The sequence below is a fragment of the Nycticebus coucang genome, chromosome 1 (genome assembly GCF_027406575.1).
Source record: "Nycticebus coucang isolate mNycCou1 chromosome 1, mNycCou1.pri, whole genome shotgun sequence".
NCBI lineage: Eukaryota > Metazoa > Chordata > Mammalia > Primates > Lorisidae > Nycticebus > Nycticebus coucang.
In genome coordinates this window covers 114,168,793-114,189,891 of record NC_069780.1, presented here as the reverse complement: position 1 = coordinate 114,189,891, position 21,099 = coordinate 114,168,793, and positions in this window count along the sequence as shown.

The following is a 21,099-nucleotide window of genomic DNA, read 5'->3' as shown; positions in this document are numbered from 1 at the left end:
TGCCTACAGGGACAAAATACACGAGTATTTTGTAACTAAAGGTACATGCAGCTACAGTTTCCAGTTCTCCCTACACATGGCGACTTTGCAGTTGTAAGAAATGTTTGTAGTTTTACAACACTTTGAAATGCTCTTATTTTGAAGAAAGTTACTCTAGAAACTTGCACCTTAAAATTACTAATTTGGTTCAAATGAAGTCTATATTAGGTAAAATACTTCCATATTCTCAATTATGGTCTTTAACATTTCTTATAAGTCTATAGTACCAGATACAGTTACAATGTAACTAAATAATATATATCACCATCATCTAGGCCGTATCTCTAACACTGTTCTGTGGAACACCAACGTCTCTAGGGAGGTTAAGAGGTGCTCATGAACAGAAAGTGGTCAGGAGCAGTAGTCCAGTAAGTACAAAAAATGCTGGGTTAAAATCAAACTGGTTCCTTCACTGTGAGACCTCTCAGAACTTTTATGCACATATGAATACTCAAGAGAGACCTATAGGACGCAGTATCTATCAAACTTATTCAACAATGAAACTCTTTTAACAAATCTCAACTTGCAGGGTATTAATATTCTATAAGAAACAATTTAAAAATCTGATTGTTAAAGAAACTATTGTGTTCATTATTACCCACCTGTTGCTGTCAATGCTATAATGTAGCAAACATTTTCAGGAAGATAATAGTCTGGGTATTTTTAGAACACTCCTAGTTAAGGAAAAATTACTAATAACTCCATTTTAACAAGATAGGAAGTGGGAAATCCGAGTTTTAATTAGGATAACAATGGCCTAACAACCATACTGAAAGGATTAAGTCTAATTCACAAGGGATTTTAGAAAACAATTTTTTAAAAAAACTGACAGCTACTATAACGTCATAACATAATTATAACATAACAGTGACATAATAGCAAGCCACAATATAATCAAACTACTGGAAATAAGAGACAAAGAAAAAAATCTTTAAAGCAGCAAAGGGGAAAAAAGGTACATTATGTGCAGGAGAATAAAAGCAAAGAATGACCTAAGATTTCTCATTAGAGCTCTGCAAGTCAGAACACAGTGGAGCTGTGAACTTCTGGAAGAAAAAACAAACCAAAAAAATCATATTCAGAAAAAAACACCTTTAAGAAAATGAAGGCAAGTCCAAGAGCTCATGCCTAAAATCCTAGCACCCTGGGAGGCTGAGACAGAAGGACTGCTTGAGGCCAGGAATTTGAGTCCATCCTAAGCAAGAAGAAGACCCCCATCTCTACAAAAAAAAAAAAGAAAGAAAGAAAAGAAAAATCAGCCAGGCATAATGGTGTGTGCCTGCAGTCCCAGCTACTCAGGAAGATGAGGCAGGAGAATTGCTTGAGCCAAGGAGTTTGAGGTTGCTGTGAGCTATGATGGTGCCACTGTACTCTAGCCTGGGTGACAGAACAACTGCCTCAAAAAATAAATAAACCTACGCCGACAGAAATTTATACTATCAGACTAGCACTGTAAAAAATGTTAAGTTTTTTTTTTTTTAATTGTTTGGGATTCATTGAGGGTACAAAGAATTAGGTTACACTGATTGCATTTGTTAAATAAAGTCCCTCTTATAATTGTGTCCCACCCCCCAAGAGATGTGCCATACACACCATGACCCCCATACCCCTTCCCTCCTCCCCTCTCCCCACTCCCTGTCCTCTACCCCCACCCTATACTAGATCATCTACTGCCTTCATTAGAATTGAGCACATTGGATTCTTGCTTCTCCATTCTAATGGTGCTTTACTAACCTCCATCCAGGTTAATACCAAAAATGTAAAGTCTCCATCTTTTTTAATGGCTGAATAATAGTATTTTGTGTACTATAGAATACTACTATTCTATAGTATTCCATATTCTATGGTGTATATATATACCACAGCTTGTTAATCCATTCCTGAGTTGGTGGGCATTCAGGCTGCTTCACAATTTGGTGATTATAAATTGATCTGCTATATAAACAGTGTAGTGTGAATGTCCTTATGATAAATATGATTCTTTTCTTCTGGGTAGATGTTTAGTAATAGGATTGCAGGATCCCAATGGGAGGTCTAAATGGAGTTCTTTGAGGGTTCTCCATACTTCCTTCCAAAAAGTTTGTATTCGTTTGCAGTGCCACCAGCAGTGTAAAAGTGTTCCCTTCTCTCCACACCCACGCCAGCATCTACATCTTTGAGACTTTGTGCTGTGGGGCATTCTCACTGGGATTAGATGATAACTCAGGATAGTTTTGATTTACATTTCCCTGATGATTAGGGATGATGAACATTTTTTCATACTTTTTTAGCCGTTTGTCTGTCTTCTTTGGAGAAGGTTCTATTCATGTCTCTTGCCTAGTGACATATGGAATTGTTGGCCCTATTTATTTTTATTGATTAATTTGAGTTTTATGTAGATCCTACTTTTGTCTGATTCATAATATGCAAACATCATTTCCCATTCTGAAGGTTATCTATTTGCTTTGGTTGTTGTTTCCTTAGCTGTACAGAAGTTTTTCATTTTAATAAGTTCTGTTTGTTTTTTTGTTGTTGTTGCAATTGCAAGGTAATTTTTTCATGAGGAAGGTAGAAATTACACCAGAGGCAGACCGCTCTGGGCGTCCTGACTGCGCGCGAGGACCGTTCCTGGCACAGCATCCATCCACCATGACGCGCGCTGCCGGAGCCGGATAGTGGCCTCCTCCTCTTGCTCAGCCTCCCATTCCCGACCCCTCTCACGAAGCCTCAGCCGGTGGCGCCGGACCCTCTACAGCCTCCGCCGCGCCTCGCCCAGTGGCATAGCTTCAGCAGAAGCTGATTATCAGTTCATAGAGCATGCCAGGGGACTGCCCATGTACGGCGTTCATCTGCATGAGGCCAGGCTGAAGGAGGCACCTAAAGCCAGATTTCTCACCTGGTCCAAATTTCAGTACAGTGGCCGGACCCTGGTACAGTTCTGCCAGGCAAACACCTTCATCCGCAGGGAAACACCAAAGGTTAAGCGTGTTCCTCTATGCGCCTTTCATTGAAGTCCACAGGCACGAGAACTTAAAGAGCAAGAGGAAGTGAAAGGAAAATTAGGGCAAGGAAACAGATAAAAGAAATCACTCATGAGGAAGAATCAGCAGAAAACTCCAGGCAACGTGAAGAACCAGTCCAGAACAACCCCGCCAAGGGACCATGAGGTAGCTACTGCAGAGGATTCCACCTATAAAGAAATGTTAGGAATGACAGAAAGGGAATTTAGAATACACATGTTGAAAACAATGAAAGAAATGATGGAAACAATGAAGGAAACTGCTAGTGGAAAACAACCAAAAGGAAATCCAAAAACAGAATCAAATAAGAGATGAACGATATGAAGAATATAAAAAGGATATAGCAGAGCTGAAGGAACTGAAACAGTCAATTAGGGAACTTAAAGATGCAATGGAAAGTATCAGCAACAGGTTAGACCATGCAGAAGAAAGAATTTCAGAGCTAGAAGACAAATTCTTGAGATAACTCAGATAGTAAAAGAGGCAGAAAAGAAGAGAGATAAAGCAGAACATTCACTGTCAGAATTATGGGACTTTATGAAGCGTTCCAACATACAAGTTATAGGAATTCCAGAAGGGGAAGAAGAATGCCCCAGAGGAATGGAAGCCATACTAGAGAATATTATAAAAGAAAATTTCCCAAATATCACCAAAGATTCTGACACACTGCTTTCAGAGGGCTATCGGACCCCAGGTCGCCTCAACTCTAACCGAGCTTCTCCAAGACACATTGTGATGAACCTGTCTAAAGTCAAGACAAAAGAAAAGATTCTGCAAGCTGCCAGGAGTAAGCGCCAGTTGACCTACAGGGGCAAATCCATCAGAGTGACCGCAGACTTCTCTAATGAAACTTTCCAAGCAAGAAGACAATGGTCACCTACCTTTAATCTACTTAAACAGAACAATTTCCAGCCCAGAATTCTGTACCCTGCTAAGCTAAGCTTCAAAATTGACGGAGAAATCAAATCATTTACGGATATACAAACATTGAGGAAATTCGCCACAACAAGACCAGCTCTACAGGAAATACTTCAACCTGTTCTGCACACCGACCACCACAATGGATCAGCAGCAAAGTAAGATCTCAGAAATTAAAGGACAGAACCTAACCTCCACACTGATGCAAAAGATAAAACTAAGCAATGGACTATCAGAAAATAAGATGAATAGAATACTACCACACTTATCAATTATCTCAATAAATGTTAATGTCTTGAATTCCCCACTGAAGAGACATAGATTGGTTGACTGGATTAAAAAACACAAGCCATCCATTTGCTGTCTGCAAGAAACACACGTGGCTTCAAAAGACAAATTAAAGCTCCGAGTTAAGGGTTGGAAGACAATTTTTCAGGCAAATGGAATTCAGAAGAAAAGAGGAGTTGCAATCTTATTTTCAGATACATGTGGATTTAAAGCAACTAAAGTCAAAAAAGACAAAGATGGTCACTTTATATTGGTCAAGGGAAAAATACAACAAGAAGACGTTTCAATTCTAAATATTTATGCACCCAATTTAAATGCTCCCAGATTCTTGAAACAGACTTTACTCAGTCTGAGCAATATGATATCTGATAATACCATCATAACAGGGGACTTTAACACTCCTGTTACAGAGTTGGACAGATCCTCTGAACAGAAATTAAATAAAGATATAAGAGATTTAAATGAGACCCTAGAACAACTGTGCTTGATAGACGCATATAGAACACACCACCCCAAAGATAAAGAATATACATTCTTCTCATAACCCCATGGAACATTCTCCAAAATTGATCATATCCTGGGACACAAAACAAATATCAACAGAATCAAAAGAATTGAAATTTTACCTTGTATCTTCTCAGACCATAAGGCACTAAAGGTGGAACTCAACTCTAACAAAAATGCTCGACCCCACCCAAAGGCATGGAAATTAAACAATCTTCTGTTGAATAACACATGGGTGCAGGAAGAAATAAAACAGGAAATCATTAACTTCCTTGAGCATAACAACAATGAAGACACAAGCTACCAAAACCTGTAGGATACTGCAAAAGCAGTTTTGAGAGGAAAATTCATCGCTTTAGATGCCTACATTCAAAAAACAGAAAGAGAGCGCATCAACAATCTCACAAGAGATCTTATGGAATTGGAAAAAAAGAACAATCTAAGCCTAAACTCAGTAGAAGAAAAGAAATATCCAAAATAAAATCAGAGATCAATGAAATTGAAAACAAAAGAATCATTCAGAAAATAATGAAACAAGGAGTTGGTTTTTTGAAAAAATAAATAAAATAGATAAACCATTGGCCAGACTAACGAGGAATAGAAAAGTAAAATCTCTAGTAACCTCAATCAGAAATGATAAAGGGGAAATAACAACTGATCCCACAGAGATACAAGAGATCATCTCTGAATAATACCAGAAACTCTATGCCCAGAAATTTGGCAATGTGAAGGAAATGGATCAATATTTGGAATCACACCCTCTCCCTAGACTCAGCCAGGAAGAAATAGAGCTCCTAAACAGACCAATTTCAAGCACTGAGATCAAAGAAACAATAAAAAAGCTTCCAACCAAAAAATGCCCTGGTCCAGATGGCTTCACTCCAGAATTCTATCAAACCTTCAAGGAAGAGCTTATTCCTGTACTGCAGAAATTATTCCAAAAAATTGAGGAAGAAGGAATCTTCCCCAACACATTCTATGAAGCAAACATCACCCTGATACCAAAACCAGGAAAAGACCCAAACAAAAAGGAGAATTTCAGACCAATCTCACTCATGAATATTGATGCAAAAATTCTCAACAAAATCCTAGCCAGTAGATTACAGCTTATCATCAAAAAAGTCATTCATCATGATCAAGTAGGCTTCATGCCAGGGATGCAAGGCTGGTTTAACATACGCAAGTCTATAAATGTTATCCACCATATTAACAGAGGCAAAAATAAAGAAAGATCACATGATCCTCTCAATAGATGCAGAAAAAGCATTTGATAAAATCCAGCATCCATTTCTAATTAGAACACTGAAGAGTATAGGCATAGGTGGCACATTTCTAAAACTGACTGAAGCTATCTATGACAAACCCACAGCCAATATTTTACTGAATGGAGTAAAACTGAAAGCTTTTCCTCTTAGAACTGGAGCCAGACAAGGTTGTCCTCTGTCACCTTTACTATTCAACGTAGTGCTGGAAGTTCTAGCCAATACAATTAGGCAAGACAAGGAAATAAAGGGAATCCAAATGGGAGCAGAAGAGGTCAAACTCTCCCTCTTTGCTGACGACATGATCTTATACTTAGAGAACCCCAAAGACTCAACCACAAGACTCCTAGAAGTCATCAAAAAATACAGTAATGTTTCAGGATATAAAATCAATGTCCACAAGTCAGTAGCCTTTGTGTACACCAATAACAGTCAAGATGAGAAGCTAATTAAGGACACAACTCCCTTCACCATAGTCTCAAAGAAAATGAAATACCTAGGAATACACCTAACGAAGGAACTGAAGGACCTCTATAAAGAAAACTATGAAATCCTCAGAAAGGAAATAGCAGAGGATATTAACAAATGGAAGAACATACCATGCTCATGGATGGGAAGAATCAACATTGTTAAAATGTCTATACTTCCCAAAGCAATCTACCTATTCAATGCCATTCCTATCAAAATACCAACATCGTACTTTCAAGATTTGGAAAAAATGATTCTGCGTTTTGTATGGAACCGGAAAAAACCCCGTATAGCTAAGGCAGTTCTCTGTAACAAAAATAAAGCTGGGGGCATCAGCATACCAGATTTTAGTCTGTACTACAAAGCCATAGTGCTCAAGACAGCATGGTATTGGCACAAAAACAGACACATAGACACTTGGAATCGAATTGAAAACCAAGAAATGAAACTAACATTTTACAGCCACCTAATCTTTGATAAACCAAACAAGAACATACCTTGGGGGAAAGACTCCCTATTCAATAAATGGTATTGGGAGAACTGGATGTCTAGATGTAAAAGACTGAAACTGGACCCACACCTTTCCCCACTCACAAAAATTGATTCAAGATGAATAAAGGACTTAAACTTAAGGCATGAAACAATAAAAATCCTCCAAGAAAGCATAGGAAAAACACTGGAAGATATTGGCCTGGGGAAAGACTTCATGAAGAAGACTGCCATGGCAATTGCAACAATAATAAAAATAAACAAATGGGACTTCATTATACTGAAAAGCTTCTGTACAGCTAAGGAGACAATAACCAAAGCAAAGAGACAACCTACACAATGGGAAAGGATATTTGCATATTTTCAATCAGACAAAAGCTTGATAACTAGGATCTATAGAGAACTCAAATTAATCCACATGAAAAAAGCCAACAATCCCATATATCAATGGGCAAGAGACATGAATAGAACTTTCTCTAAAGACGACAGACGAATGGCTAACAAACACATGAAAAAATGTTCATCATCTCTATATATTAGAGAAATGCAAATCAAAACAACCCTGAGATATCATCTAACCCCAGTGAGAATGGCCCACATCACAAAATCTCAAAACTGCAGATGCTGGCGTGGATGTGGAGAGAAGGGAACACTTTTACACTGCTGGTGGGACTGCAAACTAGTACAACCTTTCTGGAAGGAAGTATGGAGAAACCTCAAAACACTCAAGCTAGACCTCCCATTTGATCCTGCAATCCCATTACTGGACATCTACGCAGAAGGAAAGAAATCCTTTTATCATAAGGACACTTGTACTAGACTGTTTATTGCAGCTCAATTTACAATCGCCAAAATGTGGAAACAGCCTAAATGCCCACCAACCCAGGAATGGATTAACAAGCTGTGGTATATGTATACCATGGAATACTATTCAGCCATTAAAAAAAATGGAGACTTTACATCCTTCGTATTAACCTGGATGGAAGTGGAAGACATTCTTAGTAAAGCATCACAAGAATGGAGAAGCATGTATCCTATGTACTCAATTTTGATATGAGGACAATTAATGACAATTAAGATTATGGGGGGGGGAAGCAGAAAGAGGGACGGAGGGCGGGGGGTGGGGCCTTGGTGTGTGTCACACTTTATGGGGGCAAGACATGATTGCAAGAGGGACTTTACCTAACAATTGCAATCAGTGTAACCTGGCTTATTGTACCCTCAATGAATCCCCAAGAATAAAAAATAAAATAAAATAAAATAAAATAAATTACACCAGAGGAAAATGATATTTTTTCTCATATTTTAATCTCCTTAAAAGACATCCGATTATTTAAGGCAAAAGTAACTACAATAAATTGTAAGCTTTTATGATATAATAAGAAACATATATTTGGTACCTGCCCTCGGTTCCTGAGACAGAGTTCCTAAAGCCTTTGTAGGTAGGGGTGCTAGTAGAATCTTTTGTTCTAATATTTGATCTTTTACTCCAGTTCCTGACAAAGAGTTCTCAGACCCTCGTAATTTCCTGAGTAAATAGAGCATATGACCCAGAACCCTGACACTCCCTTGTAGTTTCCTGAGTGATAGGCGCATCTGTGGCTCTAATGCAGCTCTTGGTGGCTTCTGGATAGCTGAGGATGGGGATGTAGTTGCCAGGGGAATCAACCAGGTGATTAGAGGGTTGAAACTTTTAGTTCCAAACTCCAGGGAGTGAAAAAGGGTTAAAGGTGCAATTGATCACTAATGGCCAATGATTTAACCAGTCATACCTACAGAGTGAAGCCTCCATAAAAATCCCTAAACTGTGGGGTTCAGAGAGCTTCTGGACTGCTGAACATTGGAGGTGCTAGAGAGTGTTGAGCCCTGAGAGGCCGGGGAAGCCTCTTTGCACACACTTCACCCCTAGGCTTCTCTTCTACGTAACTGTTCATTTTGTATCCTTTGTAACATCCTTTATAAGAAATGGATACATGAAAGCAAAGTGTTACCTGAGCTCTGTGAGCCACTCCAACAAATTAATCAAACCCAAAGGTGGGGTCATGGGAATCATCAGTTTATAGCAGGCTGGTCAGAAGCACACCGCAGCCTGGGACTTGTGACTGGCATCTGAACTGGGGTGCAGTCTTGTAGGACTGAGCCTGTACCCTATGTGATTCACGTAGATAGTGCCAGAATTGAGTTAAATTGTAAAAAACACCCTGTTGGTGTCCAGGGAAGAACTGCTCGTTGTGTGGGGAAAATCCCACACACATTTTTGTGGCCAGAGGTAAAGTATTCAGGATTCTGTTGAATGTATGAAAAAAGGAAAAAACAGTTCGTTTTCCTTTTACAGGTTCACGAAATATGAATAAGTAAAATGTATGATAATGACACTATTGTAAGGTTCTTACCCTATGTGTAAAGTGGAATAATGTTATTTAAAGGTAGAGACTGTGCTAAGTTAAAGATGTATATTTTAAATCCAAGAGCTATCACTAGAAAACTAAAAGAAAGATGTATGTAGCTAATAATTCAACAGGAGACAAACAGGAAAAAAAATAGCAAGATGATATATTTAAATTCAACCATATCAATAATAACATTACAGAATGCCAGACTGGATTTAAAATGAAGTAAAAACAAAAAGCAAAGGAGACACCAGGCAAAGTGGTGTAAGTGCAGTCCTAGCTACGTGGCTGAAGCAGGAGGACTGCTTGAGCCCAGAAGATTGCTTATGCTTGGGAGTAAAAGTCTAGCCTGGGCAACATAGTTAGATACATCTCTAAAAAAAGAGGGAGGGTGGAATCCATTTTAAATATAAAGATACAAATAGGTTAAAAGTTAAAAAGTGCAAATAAACATACCACACAAACACTAATCAAAAGAAGATTGGAGACTCTATATTGAAAGCAGATGGGTTAGACTTCTTATTGAGGACTATTACCAAGGATTAAAAGGAACACTTCGTAATGATAAAGAAGTTGCCATAATCAAGAACACAAAAAATCTTAAATGTTATGTGCACTTAATAAACAGAACTTCTAAATACCCTGAGCAAAATTAATAGATCTGGAAAAAGAATTAGACAACTCTGCAATTAGGTCTAGAGATTTCAACAGTGTTTTCTCAGTAATTGGATAGAACAAATACAGAGAAATTCCTAAGACTGATCAACACTATCAACCAACTTGACCTAATTAACACATATAAAGTAGTGTAACCAAAACAGTAGAAGATATGCATATTCTTTTCAAGTATATATAAAATATTTACCGGAACAGATCACATATTGAGCTACTTTAAAAGTCTCGATAAATTTAAAAGGATTGATATGCAAAGTAAGTTCTACAGCCGCAACAGAATTAAAACTATAAATCAGTAACAATAAAATACTACAACACTTCAAATATTTGCAAATTGAACAACAGACTTCTATATAACCTATAGGGCAGAAAAGAAATCAGAGGAGAAATTAGAAAATATTTTTAACTGAATGAAAATAAAAACCCATCCTATTAGAAAAAAATACTCAGTGATCTAACATTTCATATTAATAACAAAAAAAGAGAAAATTAAACCTTAAATTCACAGATTGGAAATAATAAATACAGATGAATTTCCATAGTTGACCATCTCCCTACATTGACCATCTCCTTAAGTTGACCTAATTTTCACAGACTGGACATGCACCACATGTACATATCAGCACAGTAGGCCTAGTTCCTTATGTTGATCACCTGTGTACAATGAGCAGGTTGTTATAGTCCCTTGGTTGATCAACGTACAGAGGTTCTACTGTGTAGAAAACTATAAAATAGAAGAAGGACTAACAACTGAAAAAAGTCAATGAAGTAAAAATCTGGGTCTTGGAAAGAAATTATAAAATTGATAAACTAGCTACTCTAATTGGGAATGAATTTAGTAAAATTTGTGTAAGATATGTACAATGTTAACTATAAAACACTGCAGATACATGTTAAAGGAGCCCGACATACCTGAGGAGATATACTATGTTTGCAGATAAGAAGATCCAATACTTCCCAAGACATCACTGCTCTCCAAATTAATCTACAGATTTGATACAATTCTAATAAAAATCCTAGTAAAGCTTTTTGTAGAAATTTTATTTCTAAATGTTCATTCTAAAATTTATGTGAAAACACAAAATACCTAGTATACATAAAACGTTTTTAAATTTTAGTTTTAAAAGGAATTCTCAAAATTTTAAAATAAATTTTGAAAGGAAAGAGGATTTACACTGTCTGATTTCAGGACTTATTCTTAAGCTATCATAATCAAGATAGTGTGATATTGTCTTAAAGAAAGACTTATAGATTAATGGTACAGAGCAGAATTGAGAATATACCTATGACAAACTGATTTTCAAAAATGCACCAAGTTAATGTAATGAAAAAGAGTGATCTCTCTAACAAAGACAGAAAGGACAACTAGATATCCACCTGCCATGAAAAGAAATTCTACCCTTACTTCATTCTTTATTTAAAAAAATTAACTCAAAATGGAGCATAGCTTTAAATGTAAGAGCAAAAACTATAAAACTTCTAGAAGAAAACACAAGAAAGTCTTTGTGACCTGAAGTTCTAGTGATAGGACACAAACGCGATAAACTGTAAAAACAAAAAAAATCAGCAAATTGGCCTTCATCAAAGTAGAAGCTTTTGCTTTTCAAAAAACTTTTAAGAAAATGAAGAGGAAAATCACAGAGTAGAAGAAAATATTTGCAAAAGGTGTATCTAAAAAAGAACTTTTACCCATAAAACATACGTGTTCACTACTAAAAAATGAGAAAATAACTCATTTTTTTTTTTTTTATTTTGGCCGGGGCTAGGTTTGAACCTGCCACCTCTGGCATATGGGACCAGCGCCCTACTCCTTGAGCCACAGGCGCCGCCCAAAAATAACTCATTTTTAATAGACAAAAGCTTTACATAGATAATTCTGAAAAAAAAAAGACAACATGGGGAAAAAAGCACATGAAAAAATGTTTAATATCATTAGTCATTAGGAAAATGCAAATTAAATTAAAACCATAGTGAGATACAGCTAGATATAATGTATCCACTAGATATAATGTATCCACTAGAGTGACCAAAATTAAAATGTTAACAACACCGAATGGTAACCTGACTGTGGGGCAACTGAACTTCCACACATGACTGGTGAAAATGGAAAATGATACAATCACTTTGAAGAATAATTTGAATCTTTCACTTTAAATTAGCAAATTTAATTTCACGTAATTTATAGCTCAATAAAGCTGATTTTAAAAAATGAACTCACCTATAGTCCCAGTGCTCGGGAGGCTGAGGCAAGAGAATCACTTAAGCCCAAGAGCTGGAGGTTGCTGTGAGTCCTGTGACGTCATGACACTCTACCGAGGGCAGTAAAGTGAGACTCTGTCTCTACAAAAAAAAAAATGAACTTGACAAAACATTTTTAAATAAGTAAAATAAAATTCTGATAATTTCTTGTAATGGTTAACATTTTTTAAATACTAGCCAATTTTTTCCCCAATTGTACTTATATTCTTCATCCATTCAACCAGGAGATATGTTTACCTTGCCTCAGAAAAGGAGTAACAGCAGAAAGCAGAAATAAGGAGTCTTTTTCCTGACCTATGAGTTTCAAAATCCTTGATCTTAACAATAATGGAAAGACTCATACCACACGCTGCCCAGAGCCAGGCAGGGACTAACATAAACAGAAAGGAACTAGGGACGGGGGAGCACCTGACTGGCCAGTGCTTACAGGGTGCTAGAAGGAGCCTCTCCACAGCTCCACGGGATTCCTAACCCAGAAATGTCAGCCTGCTCTTCCCCATTTGCCAGAAAGGTACCTGGAAATTCAGATATTTTCTCAATTTTTAAAATACTGCCCAAACAATAGCACTACTTTGGGATTAAATTCAGTCCATGAATTTGCAACATCTGGCATGGAAGACAGATTTAGGCAGACAATTTTTGGGGGGGAAAGGTTTTCTCACCCTCCTGACATGGTGAAAATGCCCTGGAATAGGGATAAAAAGAGTCAAAGGAGCAACAGCTCTAGACATTGTTCTTGCAAGAGAACAGAGGCGATCGGCATCCCGTGTGCTAGGTAGAGCCTTAGCAAGGCAGAAAGACACCACAGAAGAAGTGGATGGATCACACGTGGGCAGAAACCGTATTAGCCTCAAAGGGTTTCCCAGACCTCACCCAGCCCCAGGGAGGCTTAGACAAATGGCAGTCTCGGCAAATTCTCCACAATTTAAAGCAGTTTGAAGACCACAGAAAGATTACAATGTGAGAAGTAGCATAGCATGAAAGTTGCAGAAAGAATTACTTTACCAACCAGATCTAACCTTGTGGATTGGAATAACAGTAAGAAAGCAGCAACCTGAGATCATCAACTAATTACAAAAACAAAACGAAGGTCAAACGTTCCTACACATGCCACCACAGTGGAAAGATGAAAATCACTATAAGGATCCCACCCAGGAACTAGCAAAGCACCAGGAAAAAGTGAGGACACACCCCCTCCATGCACATTAAAAGTTTAGCTACCAGGGCAGACAGGAACTCAAAATAGAAATTAAGTTATATTAAAAAAAAAAAAACTAGGAAAAGTGTACTCCGTGAACATCTAACAGTGCAGACTCCGATGTACTTACCTCCCAAATAGGAGGTTATCCAGGGAATAGGGAGCATTTTATTTTGTTTATTTTTTAGATAAATTATGCCAAATAAATACTGGATTTTTTTGTTTGTTTTGTTTTTGGCCGGGGCTGGGTTTGAATCCACCACCTCTGGTACATGGGGCCAGCACCCTACTCCTTGAGCCACAGGCGCCGCCCATACTGGATTTTTTTATATACTCTATAGATAGGTCACCAGAGGATAAGACTTTGAATAACTACTACTCAATGGACTACAGAACTAGGCTCTTCCTCTGTAACAATTTTACTAGAGAAGCTGAGTTATCAAACACATTTATTCAGTTTCCCAAACTCATTTGCAGGTAATAAATTACCTTATGATAAGTCTAGATGATTAGCAACATTGGGCAAAGTGAGTAAAACTTACTCATTCTGTAACTATTTAAATAAACACACTGGGAAAAGTGTTAGTCTGAAGAATTAACAAAAAAGAAGCAAAGAGATTATCACAAAATATGTGTGTACATATGTATATGTGTGTATTTTCTAATTTTTTAAAAATTAATACACAGCCCTTTGTTTACAAAAAAATAATAATAAAGTTGTGTTTTAAAAATAGAAGACAAGTCTTTTAATTACCACCTTAATATATTCTTAGAAATTTAACAGAGCATTGGCTGATTGAACATGGTTAATACCCAGATCTATAATGTTGCAATTACCCAAGTAATTCAGACAGAGAATCTACGTTAATATGAATATTCAGGTAATTACCAAAGTACTGAGAGCAGTTGTGGCACAATAGAACTTCTGAGCTTTAAGCTTTTTCTCTGTAAAATGGAGACAAATATCTACACAATCTAACATTTATGGAAGTACCTAGTAGTGTCTGATATAAAGTAAACCCACAACACCTTATTTACTGAATCTGCCACCAATGACTTTACTTCCACTGGCCTCTGAAAGAACTAATCAGTAAGACACGTGTACGAAGTCACCTACTCCATCCCGGCTCTGCTGTGCTCTTCCAAAGGCCAGACCTTGAACAGTGCTGTCCAGCACAAGCTATTCTGAACCACCACCTCCTACGCCTGCTGCCCTGTTTACACTAACAAACACAACCACATAAGTGCCCAAGAAGGGTCCTGATACCTTGCAGCTTCGCTTTCATGTAAGAAAATATTCCTAGAGTGAAATGAGATCACCTTGCCTTCCTGCTCTCAATCCCTAAGTGTGATGAAGTCATCAGCCTATAATAAAATCCAGGGACTTGGCTGAGGCCTTTTCACCACCTGCCTCTGCCCCTGCCTCTGCCCACCTCCCAGCCTCACCTCCCACCTCTTTCCCCTCCAGCCCCTGTGCTGCTTGTTGACCCTTGAGCACACTAAACACAAGCCTTTGCACTGATCCCTCATTTCATTCATATTTCTGCTTAAATATAATCTCCATGGGAAAAGGTCCTTGACCATCCTTTTAAAGTAGCATACTCTGTTATTCCCTATCCTCTTAATCTATTTATTTTTATAGCAAATTGAACATATATTTATTCAATCTGTTGTAATGTGAGCTCCATGGGGACATTCTATCTCTAGAGCCTGAAGCATTGCCTGGTATTAGGTGGCACTGAATAAATATCTGCTGAATTAACTAATTGGGAGGCTTGATTATTTAAGCAAAGCTTTGAAAAAATGCTACTTTCAGTGACTGAGGAGTATGACCAGCAATGGTTAGGATGGCCATATGAACCTAGAACACCTACCTGGGGATGAAAAGGTAAAAGGTTGAGGAAACGGATGTCAGAACTAGAGTACTTTTTTTTTTAGGAGAGACAGAAGCAAAAGAGAGGAGGCCCGTCCTCAAATGGCCGAGGCCTGGCGCAGCCCCACCAGGCTTTCCCAACCCTCACCAAACCACACCGTGTTTGGGTTTGGTGTTCAACTGGGCTCTTTGAAGAACAATTTCTTATACATTAACAGTAGCCAACATAACAATGGCTATGAATTTTGGTCAAGTACCTCTCAAAATGCCACACTCCAGAAAGGTCGAATTACTCTTTTTATTATAAATCCCCCCATATGAGTTACAGGTCGAACATGAGCTCTATAATTTGCAGTTAGTCTAGAAAAGTAAACTATGGAATAAAATTTAAGTAGAAATTTATAGTGAAGTTCACAGTTTTGTCCAGAGGAAAAAAAAATTAAAGAAAGAATGTTGATTTTTAAAAATATTAAGCATATAACAACTGATAAGGCATTAATGTTTATTAAACTAGATGATGACCTACAAGATATCCACTCTTCAATAATCTTAAATAATTCACTCCATATTTATTAAATTTATTCCATTATTTCAACAACTACATTTAAATTAATTCCAATTACAATCAAAAATTCAAGACTTAAAAAAGAATAGAAAGTAATCCTATAAATTAAAAATTTAAAACCTAGAGTAGATGATCAAATAGAGTCCCTCATTCACATCATTCAGCTCATGGAACTCCAGGGTTTCCCCCATCAGTCTTTCCAGTTTTCGCAGCCAAGTCCAGCTCAGAGAGGACGCGTACCGTCAAGCATACTGTCCGCCTTTCACTTGTCCGTGGCGTCCTCTCTAAGGTCCTCACACACTTAGTTCATTTCCCAGGGACCATCCCACACCTAAATCCATCTAAGCCTTGTCCACATCAGGCCAGGGCTCCACCCAGTTGACCTGACATAAAGTCCCACCTACCTGCTATAAAAATGTTTCTTTTCTTTCAATTTCGTCTCAAATAACTGTTCTATTGAACAAAGCAGGTCGATGTTCTAGCAGGAACCTTAATACACCTCCTCAATAATTTGAACTTAGTAGGATCAGTCAATGGATAATTGTTCAACCCAAAGTAATGAGTAACAGGTATATTTTGGCTCACTGGTATAGATATTTGCAGAAAATCTTTTTTTGCTCTCTAAATTATAGTCGTGCATTGCTTAATGACAGGAATATGCATTGAAAACGCATTGTTAAGGCAATGGCACAGTTGTGTAGGCATCACAGGGCGAATCTACCCAAACCTGGAAGCCATGCCCAATTGCAGCCCTCAGCAACGCTGTGCAGCCTGCTGCTCCTGTGCTGAAACCTGCTCAGCACGTGACTGGGCCCGAGCCTGGAGGCAGCTGTGACACAGTGGTCAGGATCTGTGTATCTGAACATCCTTAAACATAGAAAAGGTACAGCAAAACTAAGGTATTGTAATCTTGTGGGACCACCATTGTATATGTGGCCTGTCATTAACTGAAACATCATCATGCAGGGCATGATTGTACTCTACGAAAGCAAATTATAGAATCTACTCATAGGAAAAACTACATCCCAATTAAACAGTCACAGGTTGACAGAATCTCAGGGTAGGAAAGGGCGTTGGAGTTGATCCAGCTTTTAAGTTTTCCTCGGCCAGAAACCACACCTTATTCATTTTCCACAGCACCTAGCACAATGCCTTGCACCCAGCTCAAGAAATACATGTTCCATCCTTAAATGCCTGAACATGCAGCTGATGCATTCACCTCCTCTATAGCTTTCCCTATTCCGTCTTTCCAATTCCCCCACACCCGTATGCCTTGTCTGTTATTATACGCATAGCTCGCAGCAGTAATTCTAAGACTTAAGGCTGCTCTTGTCAATGCAAAAGCATAACTGTATGTATTTGTTTCTCCCAAACCCTCATCAAGCTGTGCCTTCACTGACATAGATTTAACAGAAAACACGGTAAGTGCAAAGTGTACATAGCTGTTTATATCTGTATTAGCATCACAACAAACTTACCAAGAGTAAAGGGGTAGATCCAAATTTTGGACAGCAGCCTTAAACCAAAATAAATCTCCCTAAAGCATTCCAATTATGAAATAACTCACAGTCACAAATGGTATTTACAGAACAAATAGTAGAATAATAGTAATAGCAGCAAAATTTTCCACTTTTTATTTTTCTAAGTTGGTGTTAATGAAATATGACATTGCCATCAGCATAATAGAACCAATATGAAAAAGTACCCAACATATAAAAAAAATGAAAGTCCCACATGATGACAGCAAAAACAAAAATTATGTTTTCCCTTTCCCTTTCATGTACTTTTTGTGTTAGCTTGAGAGGATATGACCTTGTTATCTACATAGTATAATAAAAATAAAATTGGTTTCCAGTGTGCCTAGATGGAGGCTTAAAAAAAAACTAAATAGAATTATATTTCAGTGATCCATAAAAGCCCCATTACACAGGACTGAGTTCTCATTTCTCTGTTAGAAGCTATACTAAGTGCAGATAACCAAGAGAAAAATATCTAAATAACTCTCAGAAGTAGCATACATATATATTACATCTTTGTTGAAATCTCAAATCTTACATTATCTGAAGATTTGAGCCACCTTCAAAATGGAATTTATTAAAATTTTAAACTTATATTGTGTTTATCTTTTCTGTAAGTGGAAGTATTACTCCTAGTAACACATTTGTATGTGATGTTACTCATATAAATAAAAGCATATAGCCATTTTAGGGATTAATAGAAAAACAGACATCTGCATGGAACATTTCACTCATTAGATACAATCATGTTTGCATATTTTTCCTATTTCTGATTATACTAAAAAAATAAAATGAGCTGATTTTTACCCTTAAGTTTCCCTATAATGTATATTGCCAATAAAACAAATACTTTAATTGCACATTAGAAGAATCTCATTTTCCTCTAAAATTTGCTATAGAAATTAGCCCCTAAGAGACTTTATAACACATACAAAAATCAAGATATGACTATGTTGAATTGGCATGCTAGTCACCACTTGTATCAAATTCTACTTTAAACATTACTTTAAAATTAAAAGCTGGCTCTGTGAAAATCCCAGGTGAGATCACAGAGGTCATTAGTCTCCTATTTAGCCTTTTCCTGAATTAGTGCCAAAATGAATCAATTAGACAAGAATCTGTACACTGATCAACTAACTTAACTAGCCAAACTGTGTATTCAAAAAGCAATCCATTTTTTGTCCAAAAATTGCATTGAAGGCTGGTGAGAGTACAAATTGGCCCTTTATTGGAAGGCAGCTTGGTATTATATACAGTGTTAATGTTAATTCTCTGACCAGTAATTCTACTCTTACAGATTATTCTAAAGAAATAATCAGAAATGCAAAGTTTCTATGTATAAAGGCATGCATTCCAACGTTATTTATTGAAGAATGAGAAAATTCAAATGTTAAAAAGAGCTTAGTTTTTAAAAAATAAATGCTATGCAGCCATTTAAATCACAATATAAATTGACCATAATAAGAAAATTACCATATATAATATGTATATTATATATACATATACTGAGATTTGAGATTTCAACAAAGATGTAATAAATAAACTAAGCTCTATAAAACAGCAAAATATCTCCAGCAATTGCCTTTGGCTACAGGTACTATTTATGTATCTTTATCATATTTTTAAGAGATAACACTGGTGTTTGAGAATATTTGAATTTTCTTCACCAAACTAGTATGAATAAAGTTTTTTTGCCACTTCCCTAAGGGACAGTCATACTTCACACCACAGTGAGCAGTGAACTGCTGGTCCTAAGTTACTGACTGTGACCAGCTGGCTCCTTCTGCAACAGCTGATTACCATGGACAGCAGCATAGTTCTCCTGTTAGTACCTATCAGAAATCAAAGTAGTAAGTACTTATGTTAACAATTTGTATTTCCATCAAAGGTGAGTTGGTTTAACACATTTAATAGCTGCATATCTCGCTAGGGACAATTAGTACAACAGAACTACTTGAAAAAGGGACAGAAACCAATATTCATTGATAAGTGAATAATATCAATATGCTTGATATTATAACAAGCATAATAACCTTTTACTTATTTCATTTAACCCTTCCAACACTATAGAGAATGTATTATTATTCCTGTTTTTCAGAGGAGGGAACTAAAGCTCATAGAAGTTGGGTAACTTATTTAAGTTCACAAAGCTAGTAAATAATGATGCTCAAATCAGAACCCACCTATTCCTTATATAGAACCCCTAATGATATTAATGAAGGAAATTAAACTAATAACTGTAATGTGGCATTGTTCAGCTCACATAAGATAATGGACTTGAAAGTACTTCAATTATAAAGCACTAAATAAATAATTTCTAAAAGGCAATCACTAATTTACTGATCGTTAACAATTTTTAGCAGATACCACATAATGAAGTCAAGACAAAGACAGCTAAATGTTTTAACTAATGTTCAACATTAGTTAACATTTACTGTGCCAAGAAATAGCATTAACTGTGCCAAGAAATAGCAAATATTAAATACCTGTGTTAAAGAATCAAATTAATCTGAGACTGATAAAAGTAACTTGGCATTCTTTCACAATGGCTTCCTGCGCCCAGCTCAGTGGCTCAGTCTGGGGCCCCAGATAATGCCCAAAGTTCTCCACACTCCTACTCAAGCTCTCCCCAAGGCAGTTCAACTGAGTGCCAAGTCCAAGAACACCGAAATAGTTTACAGGCCATAATAGAAAATTGTGGGAGGCGGAGCAAGATGGCAGCCGAGTAACAGCTTCCTTGCATCTGGGCACTGTGAGTCTGGGGAAATAGGACTCCAGGCATCTCTGGAGGGTGGGATATGCCTATCATCATTCCTGAGAGGATATAGGGAGTCAGCGAGAGACTTCTGGACCCCAAGAGGAGGACTAAAACAGTGGAAAACCGTCCACAGGCACGAGAACTTAAAGAGCAAGAGGAAGTGAAAGGAAAATTAGGGCAAGGAAACAGATAAAAGAAATCACTCATGAGGAAGAATCAGCAGAAAACTCCAGGCAACAAGAAGAACCAGTCCAGAACAACCCCACCAAGGGACCATGAGGTAGCTACTGCAGAGGATTCCACCTATAAAGAAATGTTAGGAATGACAGAAAGGGAATTTAGAATACACATGTTGAAAACAATGAAAGAAATGATGGAAACAATGAAGGAAACTGCTAATAAAGTGGAAAATAACCAAAAGGAAATTCAAAAACAGAATCAAATAAGAGATGAATGATATGAAGAATATAAAAAGGGTATAGCAGAGCTGAAGGAACTGAAACAGTCAATTAGGGAACTTAAAGATGCAATGGAAAGTATCAGCAACAGGTTAGACCAGGCAGAAGAAAGAATTTCAGAGGTAGAAGACAAAGTTTTTGAGATAACTCAGATACTAAAAGAGGCAGAAAAGAAGAGAGAGAAAGCAGAACGTTCACTGTCAGAATTATGGGACTTTATGAAGCGTTCCAACATACGAGTTATAGGAATTCCAGAAGGGGAAGAAGAATGCCCCAGAGGAATGGAAGCCATACTAGAGAATATTATAAAAGAAAATTTCCCAAATATCACCAAAGATTCTGACACACTGCTTTCAGAGGGCTATCGGACCCCAGGTCGCCTCAAATCTAACCGAGCTTCTCCAAGACACATTGTGATGAACCTGTCCAAAGTCAAGAC